At 37.6% G+C, this 17,199-nt stretch overlaps 1 pseudogene; it reads right to left on the reverse strand.

Moving 5' to 3' along the window:
• Positions 1–2,336: 2,336 nt before the first annotated feature.
• Positions 2,337–2,771, reverse strand: LOC112862336 (large ribosomal subunit protein uL14 pseudogene; annotated as a pseudogene).
• Between the last annotated feature and the right edge of the window lie 14,428 nt (positions 2,772–17,199).

The following is a 17,199-nucleotide window of genomic DNA, read 5'->3' on the forward strand; positions in this document are numbered from 1 at the left end:
CCCAGGAATCTTCTGATTTCCTGCTTCCATCTGGACAAACATTGTCTTGATTTTCCTATGGCTTAGTTTCATTGTTTTAATGCTTTCCACATCTTTCACTTTATTCCTTGTTTTGCTAAAGTACATATTCAAATAACGTCCTCAAAAAAAGATGATTGGGAGGTAAACTTCTGAGGTCTTGCATGTCTGAAAATGTATTCTTTGCCCTCATAATTGTCTGATAATTTAACTGGACATGAAATACTGAAATTTAACTGGACATAAAATACTGAGTCCAAAATCATTTCCCCCAGAAGTTTATAAACGTATTTCTTTATTATTTGCTCATATCCAGTGCTGCTAATTAGAAGACAGATCCCAGTTGGATACTCATTACTCTGTTAGTGAACCTGGATTTTCTTTGTGGAGGCTTTTAGAATTTTATCTTTATTCTTGGTAATTTGAAATATAAAGAGGACATATGTGTACGTAATTATATATATAACTTTATATTATATACATATTATATATTCTATACATAATATAGATTATATATAATATATATATTATATACATGTAGCTTACTCAATTCTTCATAGGTATTTTCTATTTAAAACTTTGTTTTCAGGGGCACCTGGGTGGCTTATTCGGTTGAGTGTCCAAATTTTGATTTCGGCTCAGGTCATGATCTCAGTTTGTTAGATGGAGCTTTGAGTCCTGAGTGTTTGGTGCTGACAGCATGGAGCCTGATTGGAATTCTGTCTCTCCTCTCTTTCTCTCCTCTCTTTCTCTACTCTCTTTCTGTATGCCTCTCACCCTACTCACACACACACTCTCTCTCTCAAAGTAAATTAGCATTTAAATAAGTAAGTAAATAAATAAATAAATAAATAAATAAATAAATAAATAAAATAAAAATTTTGTTTTCAGTCCCCAAACATTTCTTTTCTTTTATAATTTCCTCCACCCTAATTCTTCAATTCTCTTTTTCTGAAATATAGGTTTGTCAAATGTTGGAGTTCTTGGAATGAGCCTCTAAATACCATCTTTCCATCTTTATCTTTTTCCTTCTCATTCTGGGAGACTTTCTTGCAGTCTTTCTACTGATTTTTTAAAAATAATTTTTTTCAAAAGTTTTTGTGTCTTCTGATTATTTTTCATAGTTTCTGGCATAGTCCATAGTAGTTTATGAATAAAATATCACTTTGAACTTTTCAGAGAGTACAGACCCAATTTTTAAAATGTTTATTTGTTTGTTTATTTTGAGAAAGAGAGAGCACGCTCTCAAGTGGGTGGAGGGGGAAAGAGAGGAAGAGAGAGAGAGAGAGAGAGAGAGAGAGAGAGAGAGAGAATCCCAAGCAGGCTCCGAATGAGCCACCAGGCGCCCCCATACCCAAGTTTTATTAGTGTTATAGGTTCGCTATCACAAACTGGCTCTGTTTTTGCCACCTTTTCTGTTTGTTTGTTTGTTTGTTCATCTTGCTCTTTTGCATTTAGACTGTTAATTTTCTTCATATTTCTGGGATATATATTTGTCCTTTTATGTTTATAAAAGAGTAGATTGATTTATACATGCTTGCATGGGTTTCTACTGCTGTGTGCTGTTTCTCCAGTAGGCCTGATGAGTATATGCAGATGAGTTAAAGGTATTTGTTGGCCAACTTTATTTAGGCTTTTCACATAGAGAGCAAGAAGACAGTTTGGAGAACCACTAAAGAGTCGAGAGTGGGGAGGGGGTTACTTTGCTCTGGGATAGAACTCTTATACTAGAAGCCTTGGACCTCCGTAGGAAGTTCTTTAAATTTCTTTAGAAAACTGCCTCCACTCAGCCCTACTGGTAAATTCAGGGCTTTTAATTACTCTGTTCCTACAGGGAGAGTAAAGTCAGGACAAACCGAACAGCTATTTCAGAAGTGAACTTACAACTATCCTGATAGAACATGCCAATTCCACAACTAGAGCCTCTCTAGTTTCCACTGGAAAGTCAGATTCCATCACACTATAGTTTTCTACTCCTTGTAAAGCTTCTCCAAGTATCATTTGTCAAGAAACTACCAAACATTTTCCATCTTTCAGAAGTTCATTGAAAACTCTGGTTAAGTAATCAACCACTTTCCCATTTTATCTACTGTTATGCATTTCTTTACTGTCATTTAGTTGATGATAATGGGGGGGAGGAGCATTAAATAAGTGTAATCAGTCTATTAGTTTTATTTACTCATTTTGCAAATATTTACTGAGTGTATATCAGGTGTCAGTATTAACATAAGATTGGTTTGTTGGGCTGTAGATTTTCTCACTCTTGGAAGGCCATTTTTGGGGGAGCAAATCATTTTTAATTTTTTAAAAAGAAATATACCAAAGAGTCATGCAATGCTGCCAGCATTGGATACAATCCTGGGCCACAAGTCCACACACTCCTTTGAAACTGGTCTTGTGACAGCAGAACCTTTCATTTTGTCTTTATTGTTTGCTATGAACTCCACATCCTTTTCAAAAAAAAAAAGAAACACACCATCTTTTCTCTGGTATGACTTTCATTGTTGAACTACCACTGTAGGATGTACCTTCTTTCTGAGGTCTAGTTTGCCTTTCTTCACTGTGGCTATCGCCATGTCACCCACACCAGCAGCAGGAAGTCTATTGAGTCATCCTTTGATCCCCTTCACAAAGATGATACACAGATTTTTGGCTCCTTTGTTGTCAGCACAGCTGATCACAGCTCCTACCAGAAGACCCAGGGAAATCTGGAACTTTGCACCCAAAGACCCATCATGTCCTTGCTTTGACATCTTGAATGCAGCCCAGGGGCAATTTTTCTTCTTATTTCATGTGTGTGAGACACAAAGAGCCCTGTAGCCTACCTCCTAACCATAGCTCCCCTGAAGAAAAACTCAATGGAGCTGATTAACTCTCTGTCTGAACCAGCTGCCAAACTCTCTCTCTCCCTTCCATGTTTCCTTTAGGTGTTTGTTACCTTTCTAGAACCCTGACCTTCCTTTCCAGTCTGGCTTCCACATATCCTTAAAAATATGGAATAAATAGCAAGCTATTGAAAATAATTATTAGGCCAAATTTGAAGGAAAAAGTAAAAATCTACAGAGTTACTCTAAAAAGGAAGCTGCTTTTGGCCAAAAACATTTTCCCAAGATCAAGAGTGAGAGTAGAATTTGACATTTTTATGGACTGCATGGCAGATAAATCCACCAGCTCTGGAACAAGGGTTTGGAGGTTGTGCTGTGCTCTAAAGGATCATCCCTGCAATAAACAGGGACTTCTTTCAAACTGAGAAAGAGCCCATGTAGAATTATAGCCCAGTCAGATTCCCTGGTAAGTCCAGAAAAAGTCAAGACATGAACTTGAGCAGGACATGCCTGCACACAAATACTAATTTTTCTGGAAGAACGTAACTTCAAAGTATTTTATTTTCAAACATAATGCCCAGGAACCATACGTAACCAAGCACCTCAAAAAATTAACTACCATGAGCAAGAAGCAGATCCTCAGAGAATTCAGATATTGGAATTACCACATGGAGACTCTAAAAACATGATACTGACCATTTAAAGGAATGAATACAGAATCAAAGATATCTTCAGAGAGTAGAAAACTGTAAAAAGTGATACCTGGGGTTAGGTCAGTATGGAAGATAGGGCAGCCTTTTAGGATGAGACAAGTTCAGGGTCCCCATACTACTTCGTCATCTTAATTCCATCCTAGAGCAGCCTTTTAACCTTGAGAACCTAACAAGTGAGGTACTAGACCCCTAAGGGGCTTAGAAAATAATAGATATTAGCAAGAGCTGGCAGAATCTGAACACTTACTATACGTCAGATATTTTAGTCTGTTAGGGCTACCAAAACAAAATACCACAGATGGGGTGACTTAAACAACAGCAATTAATTTCCCACAGTCTGGAAGATGGAAATCCAGGATTAAGGTGTCAGCTGGATTGGTTTCTCCTAAGACCTCACTCCTTGGCTTGCAGATGTTTGCCTTCTGTCTGTGCCTTTTCTTTGTGCTCTCGCATTTCTGGGGATTCTTCCTCTTCTTATAAAGACTCAGTCATAGTGGATTAGGGTCCCATCCTTATTACTTAATTTAACCTTAATTCTCTCTTTAAAGATCTTAATCAAATACAGTCCCATTGAAAGTTTGGGCTTCAACGTCTGAATTTTGTTAAGAGAAAATATTTGCTAACTTTAAGAAGAATGTTATATCAATTTTTAGCTAACAAATGTTAATTAAAAAGTGAATAATATGGGGTGTCTGGATGGCTCAGTCAGTTCAGCGTCCAACTCTTTGTTTCGGTTTAGGTCAAGATCTCATGGTTTGTGAGTTCGAGTCCCTCATTGGGCTCCACACTGACAGAGCAGAGCCTGCTTTAGATTCTTCCTCTCTCTTCTCTCTCTGTCCCTCACCCAATCGCGCTTTCTCTCTTACTCAAAATAAATAAACTTTTAAAAATGTGAATAATAATAAATAATAGAGATTGCATTTTATCATCATGATAGTTGTAATCTTTGTAGAACTTTGGTAGAACCATTTGACATATTAGAATTCATAGCATCAAACAAAATAATCTTCAAGAATTGAATTTTGCTTTTAGCTATTTAATTTGATTTATATTTAAAAAATCTTTGAAGAAAAAAAACCCTTTGGAGAATTTTTTATTTCTGTGAGGCAGAATTAAACAGAATATTAATTTTGTCAACTCAGATTTGGAGTTGCTTGTTTACAAACTATTCAAGCAAGATGGAATATCTGGTAGTACATATATAAAAGGCTGATGGAACCAAATAAAGCCTTTTCCCATACTTTTCAGATTAAAATACAAGCATAGCAGGGTTTACTAACACCCACTAATTGCCTGTAGAAGAAGTTCATTTGCTGCTGAAGAAATAAAATGATGTTCCTGGAGAAGGCAAGCCTTTCTCACATGATACCTAATGTAAAGATCCTCTTGTCATTTAACTCCAAGAAGATTCTGGAATTGGTATGCTTGTCATGAATGCTGAGAAGGAAATGGATATTCAATGGTGATTCTGTTTTCCTTAAAACCAAATCCATTTCCATTGCCACAGTTTTAAATCCAAAGCATACAGACTAAATTTTTGTGGAAAGGAAGTAGTTCACAAAAATATATTTTTTAAATGTGTATCTGTAAAAGAAAGCTTTTTTTAATTCACTTTTTATCCTAAAACTTTTCAAATACACATAAGAAAAAACAGAAGAAACCATTTAGGACTGGTCACCTAAAATCTACAATTACTAGCATGTTACTACTCTTATCTAATCTCCATTCACTAACTTTTAATCTATTTATATTTTCTAGAGTCTTTTGAATAAAATTCCAGGGGCTCCTGGCTAGCTCAGGAAGTAGAGCATGCGACTCTTTATCTCAAAGTCATGAGTTCAAGCCCCACACTGGGTGTGGAGCCCACTTAAAATAAATAAATAAATAAATAAATAAATAAATAAATAAATAAATAAATAAATTTCCAGATATCATATGGTTTCACCCATATGAATTTCCACATGAGTCTCTAAAAAATAAGGATTCTTTAAAAATACCAGTATCAGGGGTGCCTAGGTGGCTCAGTCAGTTGAGTGTCCAACTTCAGTTCAGGTCATGATCTCATGGTTTGTGGGTTCAAGCCCTGTATTGGGCTCTATGCCTGACAGCTCAGAGCCTGGAGCCTGCCTCAGATTCTGTGTCTTCCTCTCTCTGCCCCTCCCCTGCTTGAATTCTCTTTTTCTAAAAAAGAAAAAAAATTATCATACTTATATTTTTAAATTTCATGAACACCCAGTATGTGTTCAATTTTCACCAATTACCTTAAAAGTCTTTTTTGTGGCTGAGTTATTAGTTTGTTCAACCATTTATTAGCTTGTTCAAATCAGAATCTAAATAAGGGGAAGCCTGGGTGACTCTGTTGGTTAAGCGTCCAACTCTTGATTTCTGCTCAGGTCATGATCTCATGGGTTCATGAGTCTGAACCCTTCATCGGGCTCTGCACTGACAGCGTGGAAGCTGCTTGGGATTCTCTGTCTCCCTCTCTGCCCTTCCCCTGCTCTCTGTGTCTCTAAATAACCAAACAAATAAAAAAAATACAAACCTGTGACACTTAAGGTACCAACAAAAAAACCACATTACCTGAAGATAGGTGCCAAAACTGTTTATGTTCTACTCCAGGCATGGAGGAATACTCTTCTCCCCCTTCTACACCACACTTAGTTTTATGGATACCAAAGAAGCAGTGCTTTGTATCTTCACATTTTATGAACTCCTTCACTGAAAACAACTCCTTTGGCTTCTGCCTGCAGAAGCATTGGGACAGAATTATACTCTCCTTGGCTCATGAGACAATATACTGTTCAGACTCCACTCTTTTTGACCCCTGGCCTGGGGGATGTTGGAGTGGGGTGATTGTGGCACTGATGGGATAAAGACAGAGGAAAGCATGACTGTGAGACACAACAAAAATCCTTTTGTAGAGGCTAAAGTCTTTCTGCAAATCCATTCCTGGCATATTTAAGTCATCAAGTCATGGAATGTTTATTTTTTTTTAAGTTTATTTGCTTATTTTGAGAGAGAGAGAGAGAGAGAACGAGTGGGAGAGGGGCAGAGAAAGAAGGAGAAGGAGAATCCCAAGCAGCCTCTGCACCAGCAGCATGGAGCCCAACGTGGGGCTCAGACTCACAGACCGTGAGTTCATGACCTGAGCCGAAACCAAGAGTCAGACACTTAACTGAGCCACCAGGCGCCGCCATAGAAAATCTATTGAATTACTACTATGAGCCAAATATTGTGCTGAGGGCTAGGGATAAAGATTTGAGCAGTATATAGTCTCTGCTCTTTTGAAACCTACAATCCAGGATAGAGAAGGAACATTAAACAATTAGTAAACACATGCTTAATAAAATAATTACAAGTGGGCACAGTTAGAAAAAAGTTGAGGGGTGCCCAAGAGAAAATAATGGGGGGGTCTGTGGTATAGGGAGTTAGAGGAGGTTTCCTGAAGTGATGTTTGAGCTATAACCAAAAAATTGTGTAGTTTCATGATTCCATTTTCATGAAATGTCCAGAATAGACAAATCTAGAGACAGAAAAATTAGATTAATGAAAGTGATTACTGGTTGCTTAGGACTGTGGGAGGATGGGAGTTCAGTGGTGATGGTTAAAAGATATGAGATGACTCTTTGAAATGATCTAAATCTTCTAAAACTGATTGTGGTATGGTATGCAACTGTGAATGTGCTAAAAACTATTGAATTGTATACTTTAAATGGGCTAATTGTGTGATATGTGAATTACATCTCAATAAACCTGTTACCAAAACAAAACAATACAAAACAAAACAAAACAGATCATGTCATTCCTTGCTTAACAAATTCCCCAGTGGCATCTACTTTTGTTTGTAATACGTTCTAAATTCCCTGCTTTAGCCTACCAGGTTCTTGCCAATCTGTTGGCTTTCTGTCTTGCACCGTATGCTCTATTCACACTAGCCTTTTTCTGTTTCTAGAGCATCCCAAATTCATTACTATCACAGTCTTGAATTAACATTTTTGTTCCCTAGAGCTCCTTAGTTGTGACCTCCTTAGTTGTCTATTGTCACACAGTCTCATCCCCTTACTTTCTCTAGTCTCGTGAAATCGGTTTCCCTGGTCCCCCCTTCCAACTTTCCAATATGGGCTCTAAATTCCAACTTGGGATCAGTAAAGTTTTCGACATATTTCTTTTTTAATTTAAACAAATTATGTTTCTTAAGTAATCTGTACACCCAGCATGGGGCTTCGACTCACAACTCCGAGATCAAGAGTTGCACAGTCTAACAACTAAGCCAGCCGGGAGCTCCCCTCCCCTTTTTAAAAGTTTCCTACATATTTCCATTGATGGGACTACATGAGAGAAGTTTTCTCATAAAGCCTGGATGCTTCTAGCAAATGCTACACTTTCTTGAGGTTCTGTCTCTGTACACATTAAGTTGTTTATAATATTTTGTAACTGTTCTTCAGCAATAATTTTAATTCAAACATAAATTATAAACAAGTTATTAGCTGTTGGTGCTATAATTTGAAAAAGTTATAAATGGGCAACCTAGCCTAGGAATGTTAGGACTGGTCCCTTTTGAGTAAAGCCATGACTACATTTAGTCCCATAAGAAAGGTCTCTCAGACCTCATTCCAAGGCAGTCTTGCCTCATGGACCTATGTTCTGTTGTTGCTGTAATTTGCTGAGCTTCCTTTTGAACTTGCTTCTCCACTGATGGAGTGAGTGACATAGACTTAGTGCATCTTGGGAAAATGCAAGGTACAGAAATGACTACCACCTCCTTCTTTATCTTGTGCCTGGTGTGTAGAGAGCTGTAAACCTTCCTGTGCTTTTGGGCTATGTACTTACCCTTTTGCCTTCCCACTGTGACCAGGCCTAGTGTAGGCAGCATAAAACTTAATCTTATCTTTTTTTTTTTTTTTTTAATTTTTTTTTTCAACGTTTATTTATTTTTGGGACAGAGAGAGACAGAGCATGAACGGGGGAGGGGCAGAGAGAGAGGGAGACACAGAATCGGAAACAGGCTCCAGGTCTGAGCCATCAGCCCAGAGCCTGATGCGGGGCTCCAACTCACGGACCGCGCGATCCTGACCTGGCTGAAGTCGGACGCTTAACCAACTGCGCCACCCAGGCGCCCCTAACTTAATCTGTCCTTAATCGCACCTGATGAATCTGGTTCTGTATGTACTCAGAGTACAAATAACAACTCTAGCAACTGGGAGATCAGTTTCTAACTAGTTGAAAGTTATAGTTAACTGCCTCTTAGCAGATACCTTTCACTGTCATTGACTTAACTGAAATTTGATATTCCCTGAGAACCTATTTGCTCTGCAACCCTCCCAAGTAGAGGCTATATATTTTTCACACCCCTCTTACCTTAAGCTAGGCTTTCCTTTTCTCAACTGCAGCTTCTTCTAGATCATTCATCTCTCTCCCTTCTAGGGAAACAAACAACAACGACTGCTACCATTCTATCCCCCTCCTTGTTGTCATCATCTCTCTCTTCCTAGTCTTTTCATGGTGGCTTTAGCTTCTAGCTCAGCCTTCTGCACTCATACCATCATACAATTTTCATCATGTCAGTTTTCATGTGAAGGACTCGTTTAATACACTGAAGTCTCAAATCCTTGACACTCACTTTCACTTCACCTTAACTATTCATTTCTGTAGTCATATCTGAAAACTTGTTATCACCTAAAATTATACCACTTCCAAGAGTCTTGATTTCAGAAATCCTCAATCTAGACACCAGCCTTGCTTTCCAAAACTTTACTTTACTATCCATAGTAACATAATTTTTCTATCTCACTCAGATGCCAAACTATTGAACCCCACTAGTTTCTCATTATCTATCATCTTCTTCTTATCTTTATTTCCTGTGTCCCTGGTTTATAGTCCAAGGTCTGTCATTGTTATTATTCCCTAAAAATGATCTACAACTCATTGGTTCTCTCTTCTTCCACTGCACTTGTCTGGCAAAATCTCAACTCTAATTGGATCCAATTGTCCGTATTTTCAACGTGTATTGCTAAACGGTAGACTGTTGCTGAGGGAAATTGCACAACTGGGCTAACTGGCTTCATTTTATCATCACAAACTTTAAATGACACCCAACACTACCCAAAACATCTCTTCCATTTTCCTTGGTAAGCTTGCTTTTCTACTCTTATAGACATCAACTTCATTGCTTCTTCTTTCTCCTCAAATATTCCAATATGCCTCCTTTGCTTCCAATCAGTCCTCCATCCTCTCATAACAGCAAACCAACACTTTTTTTAAGTTTATTTATTTATTTTGAGAGAGAGACAGAGAGCGCATGCACCTCGGAGGGCAGAGAGAGGGAGAGAGAGAGAATCTCAAGCAGGCTCTGCACTGACAGTGGGGGTGGGAGGGTGGGATGGAGGTGGGGTGGGGGTGGGGGCTTGAACTCACAAACCTCGAGATCGTGACCTGAGCTGAAACCAAGAGTTGGTGTCTTAACTGAATGAGCCACCCAGGAGCTCCACCAACCAACACTTTCAACTGTAGCTTTACCCACTCTTCCTTTCTTTAAAATGGGGAGCGTATCCTTATGCCTATATAAGGCCAATCTCCAGAGGTTCAGTGTTAGCACTCAAACCAGCAAACTAAACCCTCATATACACAACTCTCCTTTGAGCAGATCTCTGTTGCCTCCTGCTCTTGCTCCATTTCTAACTTAACAACAAAGCTTCTCAAATCAGCTGCTATACACTTATCACTGCTTCAATATCTATTTAGTGATCACTATTGTTTCTTCTTCTATTTCTATGGAGAAAGCTTTAGGGGAAAATCAGCTAGTTTTTAAATATCAGCTTGATACTATTCCTTTGTTTCTTATGTGGCATAGCCATCATGATGAATTATGCATCTTTTATTAGACACTGTGAGTCAAAACTGTTCTCAATTAACCTAAAATAAATTACAGAAAGAAATTCCAGCAAAGCACACCCTTTGTAGAACATAGTTATGAGAAGAGCAGCAGAAACTGTAGTGCTCAAGAGTGTTCAGTATGATTTGTGCTAATGCACATTGATGAAAGGTTTACATTTAAGTCTACCCAATGTTAGCTCTCAATGTCTTAGTGTGTGCAACAGCACTCAGAACATATGTAAATACATAAATATATCAATACCTATTAATGGGATGCTTTAAATATACTTTAAATATCTTTAAATATGCTTTAAATATCTCTAAAGAAAAACATTTCAGAATCAAGTAACATAAAAATCAGGGCTGTGTGGAACAATATTAACCAGAGAAGACAGACAATAAATGCACTTACTGCTAGTGATACAGAAATGAAATGGTGTCTTGGTCCTCCAAGAGCTCAAATTCTAGGTGTGTCTGAGTAACTCAGTGGGTTAAGTGTTGGATTCTTGATTTCAGCTCGGTTCATGATCTCATGGTTCATGAGATGGAACCCTGTATTGGGCTCTGTGCTGACAGTGTAGAGCCTGCTTGGGATTCTCTCTCTCTCTCTCTCTCTCTCTGTCTCTCTCTGCCCCCTCCCCCTAAATAAATAAATAAACATTTAAAAAAAAGCTCAAATTCTAATGGGAAAGACAGCAGCCTCATAAGTTCGATAGCAGAAGTGTGTACAGGATACAGAGAAGAGAGTGAAATATTCTGCTTTGGGAGGGAGACAATTAGGAAAGATTTTATGGAGGAGATATCTGAATAAGAGTTTGCCAGATAAGACTTTCCAGTAGAGGAAGCAGCATGTACAAAGGAATGGAAGCATGAGATTGCACCACAGAATTATGAGGAATTTGGTAGCTGGACTATAAGAAGCAAGAAAAAGATATTGGTGAGTTGAGATGAGATCATGAATGATCTTATAAATCATGCTAAGAAGTTAAACATAGGATTGTATTTATTCAGGGTGGAACTTTGAAAGGTCACAAGCAGAGGAATAATGTTATTAAATTAGCCTTGACCTTTGAGAAAGATTACGTCCTGGCATGTGGTCAACAGATTGAAGGGAGACAAGATGGGAGATTATTTCCACAATTAAGTACAGAGGAGGAGAGATTCTGGAGATCTCTAGGGGGAAGAATGGATAGGATTTAGCACCAATCTATTCATTTGGTCATTCAAATAACTTAGTCACAACTTCAGAGGAAGTGTTCTAAATATCCAGAAGTTGTAAATAAAGTTTTACATATCCTTTAAAATGCTGCTATAGAGCTACATGATTAACTGGGAGGAATTTTTACTGTATATTGTTGATTTTTTAAAAGCAAACTTAAAGCAGTACATATATTAAAATCCCATTTGGTATACAAATCTTTGCATATTCAAACTTTTTTCTTTCTTTTCTTTTCTTTCCCTTCCTTTCCTTTCCTTTCCTTTCCTTTCCTTTCCTTTCCTTTTCTTTTCTTTTCTTTTCTTTTGTTTTCTTTTCTTTTCTTTATTTTTGAGAGAGAGGCAGAGAGAGAGAGAGAGAGAGGCAGAATATCTGAAGCAGGTTCTGTGCTGAGACCCTGATGCAGAGCTGGAAATCAAGAACTATGAGATCATGACCTGAGCCGAAGTCAGTCACTTAACTGACTAAGCCACCCAGGTACCCTCAACTTTATATTTTCTTAAGATAAATTTCCAGAGGTTGAATTCTAGAGTCAGAGGATTAAAAGGTTAAAATATATATGGGATGAGGTGCAGGTGTGTGTGTGCATATACATTATTATATAGAACAAAAGTCTGTAAGATATATACTTAATATGATTATTGAACTTGTAGATTGTTTTCAGTTTTATATTATAAGCATCCTTGTACATAAAATTTTAGAGTCCTGCTCTATTATTTCTTTAGATACAGTCCTGAGAACAGAAATTCTGCATCAAAAAATGTGCATATTTAAAGGCTTTTGATACACCTTACCAATTTTTCTCTAGCAAACTATCAATTTGTATTCTATTCTTAGTATATGACAGTTTATCCATGCCCACGTCAACACTGAATGATGACTTTTAAAATATTTTACCTATCTGCCTAATGATACATGATATGAAGTTGATAATTTTCTGATACATTTATTAAAGATTTATTTTCTGCTGAAGTCTTTTTTTTTTTTTTTTGAGAGAGAGAGTATGTGAGTGCACACGAGCGGGGGAGAGGCAGAGAGAGAGGGAGACAGAGGATCAGAAGCAGGTTCTGTGCTGATAGGAGACAGCCCACTGTGGGGCTCGAACTCACAAACAGTGAGATCATGACCTGAGCTGAAGTTGGACACTAAAAAAAAAAAATTTTTAATGTTTATTTATTTGCCATGTAGCAAATAATCCTCTTCTTATAGACTTGAGATGGCATCTTTACTACAGACAAAAATTTTATTTTTGTTTATTTTTCTGCTTCTTGACTTTTTTAACAGCTTTGTTGAGATGTAAATTCACATACCACACAATTAACCCATCTAAACTGTGCAATGTAATGGTTTTTGGTATACTCTATTATTTTTTTTAAACCATGGTAAAGCATCTATAAAAACAGCCATTTTAAACATGTTTCAATCTACAATTCAGTGACATTAATTACATCCAGAATGTTGCATTATTTCTAAAACCTTTTCATCATCCAAATAGAAATTCTGTAACCATTAAACAGCAAATCCTCATTCCCCCTGTTCCTGGCCTTTCTATTTTGTTAATTTTTCTTTGTCTATTTTTCCTATTTTGTTAATTTTTGTGTATTTTTATTATGATAAATTTATATATTCTTATGCTTAAATTGAATGTCCACATCCCACTCCCGCACATTACTTTTTTTTTTTTAACTTTGCCGACTATATTAGCTTTTCCATTCTCTTAAATTAATTTAATTAAAAAAAATTTTTTTAAATGTTTATTTATTTTTGAGAGAGAGATAGAGCACCAGTGGAGGAGGGACAGAGAGACAGAGAGGGAGAGAGGGAGACACAGAATCTGAAGCAGGCTCCAGGCTCTGAGCTGCTAGCACAGAGCCCCATGCGGGGCTTGAACTCACGAACCACAAGATCATGACGTGAGTCGGAGTCGGATGCTTAACCAGCTGAGCCACCCAGGTGTCCCCTCTTAGATTAACTTTAATTTGCCAAATTATAAAAGGAATGGCAATACATTCATGGTTATTTTGAGGAAAATCGACATCTTCATTATATTGTTTTTTGCTACCTAGAACATACAATCTTTATTCAAGATTCTGTTTAAAAAAATAATAGTTTTACTGACATAAAATTTATATACCATACAATTCATCCATTCAAAGTGTACAATTTGATTGTTTTTAGGAGATTCACAGATAGGTGTGACCATTATGACAGTCAATTTTGGGACATTTTCATCACTTTGAAAAGAAACTCTACACCTTTACACATCATCCCTCTATCATCCCTCCCTTCACCCCAGTTCTAAGTCCTAATCTACTTTCTGACTATAGATTTGCCTCATCTGAAAATAGGCAAATTTTACTTCATAAATATATTTTGGGACTTGTTTGCCTATTCTGAAAATAAGGCAAATTTTATTTCATAAAATATATATTTTGGGACTGTATCTTTCAGGTAGCATAACGTTTGCAAGGTCTACCCATGCTATAGAACATTGGTACTTTATTCTTTTTTATTGCCATATCATATACCGTTGTACGGCTATACCACATTTTATCTATTAATCAGTTGATGTACATTTATTTTGTTTCCACCTTTTGCTGTTACGAATTATGCTGCTTTGAACATTCATGTACAATGTTTTGCATGGACATATGTTTTCATATCTCTTTGGTATACGTACAGGAGTGGAGTTACTGGATCATATGTAGCTCTATGTTTAACAGTTTGAGGAACTGCCAGACTATTTTCTAAAGCAGCTGCATGATTTTACATTCCCACCAGCAGTATATGAGTGTTCTGATTTTCCATAGCCTCACCAATAATTGTTATTTTCTATCTTTTTTATCATAGACATCCTAGTATTTGTACAGTAGTGTCTTATTATGGTTTTGGTTTGTATTTCCCTAATGACTAATTAGGGAACTGAGCCTCTCATTTACTGGCTATTTGTATATCTGCTTTGAAGAAATGTGTATGTAGATCCTTTGCCCCCCTCCCCTGCTTTTTTTTAAAGTAAGTTCTATACTTAACGTGGGGCTTGAATTCATGACCCTGAGATCTAGAGTCACATACCCTACCGACTGAACCAGTCAGGTGCCTCATCCTTCACCCTTTTTAAATTGGGTTGTCTTTTATTGTTGAGTTTTAAGTGTTCTTTATATATGTACATTCTGGATACAAGTCCCTCATCAGATAATGTGATTCGCAAACATTTTTTCCCACTTTCTGAGTTGTCATTTCACTTTTCTTTTTTTTTTTAAAAATTTTTTTTTTTTTTCAACGTTTATTTATTTTTTTGGGGACAGAGAGAGACAGAGCATGAACGGGGGAGGTGCAGAGAGAGAGGGAGACACAGAATCGGAAACAGGCTCCAGGCTCTGAGCCATCAGCCCAGAGCCCGACGCGGGGCTCGAACTCACGGACCGCGAGATCGTGACCTGGCTGAAGTTGGACGCTTAACCGACTGCGCCACCCAGGCGCCCCATCATTTCACTTTTCTGATTGTGCCCTTTGAAGCACGGAAGTTTTTAACTTCGATGAAATTCAATTTATCTATTTTTTTTTTCTTCTGTTGTTTTTACTTTGGTGTCATATCTAATAATCCATTGCCAATTCTGAGATCATAAAGATTTACCCTTATGGTTTCTTTTAGGGGTTCTATAATTTTTACTCTTACATTTAGGTCTTCACTCCATTTTGAGTTAACTTTTGTATATGGTTTGAGCTAAGGGTCCAACTCCATTCTTTTGCATGCATCCATCATCCAGTTGGTCCAGTACATTTGCTGAAGAGACCATTCTTTCTCTTCATTGGATGATATTGGGATCTTTGTTCAAAATTAGTGGACCATGACACATGGGTTTATTTCTGGACTCTCAACTTTATTCCATTGGTTAATAACTCTATCCTATGTCATTAGCACACTATCTTGATTACTGTTGCTTTGTGGGTAAGTTTTAAAACTGGGAAGTGTGTGTCCTCCAACTTTATTCTTCTTTTTCAAGATTATTTTGGTTATTCTAGGTCAGGTTTCCTTTTAAGTAAGGTTTTTCTTTTTCCGTATAGTGAAGAAATGCACAATTTTTTCTTGTTAGGCTGTTTAAGTGCTACATATTTTTGTTGGAATTTGTTTTCCCAACAAATTGTAACCAAGATTGCTGTTTATGGGAAACCTATTAATTTGTTTTAACTGATTTTTGAACAACTGGCCTAGTACTCAGGTAACTCCTTAATGCTAGTAGTCATTTAATTGATTCTGTTTGATATGCAGTTATAGCGTATGCAAATAATAATCATTGTATCTTTTATTTTCTTATATCTATCTTTCATTTCTTCTCTGACCTTTCTGTATCAGCTAATATTGAATAATGGTAGTCATAGTCTCAGTCTTGCTCATCCCTGGCTTGAGTGGGGATGCTTCTAATATTTCACCATTTAGTTTGATGGATTCAGACAGCTATCACTGAGCTGCATCTTAAAAGGATTCAGAAGTGGGGCGCCTGGGTGGCTGAGTCGGTTGAGCCTCGGGCTGGACTCTTGGTTGCAGCTCATGTCAAGATCTCGTGATTTTGTGAGTTTGAGCCCTGTATTGGGCTCTGTGCTGAAAATGAGGAGCCTGCCTGGGGTTCTCTCTCTCTCCCTTTCTCTGCCCCTCCCCCACTCATGCTGTCTCTGTCTCTCTCAAAATAAATAAATAAACTTAAAAAAAAAAAAGGATTCAGAAGCAATCTAAAAGTGGTGGGAGGGTCTGTAGTGGTGTTTAGGGTCAGTTCAGAAGAGAGCATTCCTGTCAGAGGTAACAGCATGAGCAAAGACTTTAGGTTAAGAGGCAGTATGGATGTGTGTAGGAAACAGAAGTTAGATGTTGCTATGTCATAAATTTAAAAATCAGGGAATCGTGAGAAGAGAAGCTGAAGAGCTGGATAAGGACTAATCCCAAAGTGTCTTAACAGCTATATTAAGAGGTTTGGGTTTTATTCTTTTTGTTTTGGAGAACCACGGAAAAATTTCAAGTAAGGAGGGGACATTGTCACCGAGGGACCCTTTCACAAACACTTTCTTTATTAAAAGAATTTTGAGGGGCTCCTGGGGGACTCAGTCTTTAAGCATCCGACTCTTGATTTCTGCTTAGGTCATGATCTCATGGTTTGTGAGTTCAAGCCCTGTGTTGGGCTCTGCGCTGACAGTGTGGAGACTGTTTGGGACTCTCTCTCTCCTCTCTTTCTGTCCTTCCCCTGCTCGTGCTTTCTCTCAAAATAAATAAACATTAAAAAAAATAAAAGAATTTTGATTATTTCATTGATGCAATATGTCCAACCAGATAATGAAAGATTTGTAGCTCCAGAACCACACAGATTCTCTAGAACTTTCTTGTCCTTGAGGGCATCCACTGTCAGAAATGCCTGGTCTCCACTCCAGGCCAGGTAAAGCATGAATACATGTCCTCTGTGCCCACCAGTGTCAAAGCACTGAATGACAGAATTGCTCCTTCCCTGTACCTTATAGTTGCTAAAGTCTGCATAGGTGCTTTTATGCCCTGTGCAGACTAGGTACA

Source organism: Puma concolor, chromosome B2, assembly GCF_028749965.1.
Source record: "Puma concolor isolate L17-30 chromosome B2, mPumCon1.1.hap2, whole genome shotgun sequence".
NCBI classification, from domain to species: domain Eukaryota; kingdom Metazoa; phylum Chordata; class Mammalia; order Carnivora; family Felidae; genus Puma; species Puma concolor.